The sequence below is a fragment of the Octodon degus genome, unplaced genomic scaffold (assembly GCF_000260255.1).
Source record: "Octodon degus isolate 3935 unplaced genomic scaffold, OctDeg1.0 scaffold00033, whole genome shotgun sequence".
NCBI lineage: Eukaryota > Metazoa > Chordata > Mammalia > Rodentia > Octodontidae > Octodon > Octodon degus.
Window position 1 is genome coordinate 17,136,710 of NW_004524609.1, and position 2,324 is coordinate 17,139,033.

Sequence of the window (2,324 nt, forward strand, 5' to 3'; positions counted from 1 at the left end):
TCTTGCTTCAGCCTGCTGGCCAGTGTCACCAGCCAATCGCTTTAGGTCCCTCCCTTGGGGACCTGAGGGCTATGACTGGTGTCAGTCATCTTCGTGCTTTCTCTGCGCTGTCCTGTAACCTAGTGCCTCTCCGCCCAAGGCCCAGGATCCTCAGAGCAGAACGACTTGCACGTTCGATTTCGCATGCATTGGAGGGAACAATGTTGACATGAGAAGGTCTGGTCTTTTTGTTGGTGGTGTTATTGGGAACCAAACTGATACTTTGTACTTGCCAGGCTGGCCCATGTGCCACTGAGCTATATCCCTCGCCCTGCATGGTCGTTGACATGAACAAAGCAGATGTGCCGCCGCCAGCCTGGGGCTTGGCTGTTGTGTAAACTACACGATCACTTCATGCCATCTGTGAGGGTGGGGCAGAAAGGCTGCCTTGGGTTTGGGGCCTTGATGTATGGGGGTGTGGCATCTGCCAGTTGTTGCTTGCATTCCTCTCTAGGTGTGTCTATGAGCCTCTTGGCTGTGTGGCATTTCTTCTGCCTGTGCAGGGACACTGGTAGGTTACCATTTGGCCTGCAGCTGAGGGGCCTTTATAGAAGGGAGGCCTGGCCCTCAGGAAACTTCAGAGCAGAGCACCACTTGCGTTCAGATGGCGAAGAGAAGGCTCAGCACAGGGATTACAGTGGGCCCCGCAGGGCCAAGATCGCTTTAGGTCCTGACCACGTGCTTTTGGGTGCTGGCCTGCTGCAGGCTGTTTTAAATTGTATAAACCATAAGCACCCACAATTTCCACATGGGTTTCAGATCTACTCCCTAGGACACACCTGCTGTGAGACTCTGGGCAAATCACTTCCCCGTTTGCTCCTTGATGTGGTAAAGCGGGGACAGTGACCATGTAGATGACTTCCCAGGATGGGTGCTCCAGAAGGTGTGGTGAGCAGGTCCCATGAAGTGGGGAAGGCGACTGGCTGCACATACAAGAAGACACACTTGGCTTCAGTATTTCTGGCCACGAGATTCTCTGGGGGCTCCAGTTTGGCAGCGTCTCCACAGGCACTGCTATCCCACGGACAGCGGGAAGGTTCCCATGAGCTAGCAAGGCTGGTTTCTGTGCTGGGCAGCTGCTGGGTTTTCCCCTCAGCAGTGACCTTAGGCACAGTGAGCACGTCCCCATGGTCCCTGCCTCCCTGACTAGAGGACAAATGTGCTGTTTGCCCAAATCGCCTGAGAGATGTGGTGCTGAACTCACATCTGGACTAAGGGCCAGAACCCATCCTGGTTGGGATGTTCCTCTGGATTATGTAAGGGGGTTGAAGTGGGTGGAAGCCCCATCTTTAAAAGGGAACAATACCTTCAGCAATAAGAATGGATCATGAAATCTGGGGGTGTTTTTAAATGTTAAAGATCACTGTGGGGCACACAAGGTGTGTGCCAGAAAGTACAAAAGTGGAACTGCAGAATGAGTCCAGGTCCGGAGTATGAACTTCTCTCTCTGTCCACTAGAGGATGTAATTCCACACCAGACTGCTTTATGGTTACTTGTTGCACAGTGTGGGTTGGATGTTTTTTTGCTTTAAAAAAAAAACTGGAGACCTTTTTTTTCACCAGAAAGTTATGCAGAAGATTCAACAGGGTGGGGCTCTCACTGAGGAATCTGTCAGCCGGTCCCAGTTGTGCACAGTTCCTGGGAAGTGCTTATCGGGTCACATGCATTCAGGGACAAGGACATGTTCTACTTCATCTCTATGCAGAGCCACTGCAGCGCTAGCTGGCGGGTTGATCACCCAGAGAGAGGGGAGGGTTTTCCTGCTGAGGAGCCCAGTGCCATATAGCAGTGTGTAGAGCCTGAGCCGGTGGGTCAGGGGTTGAGAAGCATCTCTGGCAAGAACAGGGTGCTCCCATGTGAAACAGAGTGTGCATCACGATGGACAGAGTTCGCACGGAGCCGCTGTGGTCTAGGAAGAGGCTGGTTTTCTGCTAGGAAAGTGCTGTTGAATAGGCAAAAAGTACTGTGTGTCTTCTGAGCCGGGTTAACAACTTTCTGTCGGATTAAACAAATGTTTAATTGAGCACTTATTGCTGGCTGCTTTAGATGAGTCTGAGCAAAATAGACAAATTGGCTGCCCTCAAGGAACCACTATTCAGCACAGGGAAGGCACAAAGTCAGTCAAAACATGGAAGAAGAGCGAGCAAGCAGCCTAGGAAGAGCAGGGAGGGGTATTTGCAATGAGATAGAGTAGCTGGCAAACACGAGAGAGGCAACCTTTAGCAGAATCCTAAGGTCAGGAAGAGCACTGTGTGCTGAGGGGGCAGCCTGTGTGCTGGGCCAT

At 51.9% G+C, this 2,324-nt stretch overlaps 1 long non-coding RNA gene across 2 annotated transcripts in view; it reads left to right on the top strand.

The window, feature by feature from the left end:
* The window catches only part of LOC111816472, a 9,020-nt gene that overhangs the window by 1,072 nt on the left and 5,624 nt on the right, over positions 1–2,324 (top strand). Inside the window, exon 2 of one of the 2 annotated variants that reach the window (XR_002820860.1) lies at positions 494–550. The exons of the other annotated variant lie outside the window; for it this stretch is intronic. This is a non-coding gene — a long non-coding RNA (uncharacterized LOC111816472). The remainder of the gene's footprint in view (positions 1–493; positions 551–2,324) is intronic. 2 annotated transcript variants of the gene reach the window in all.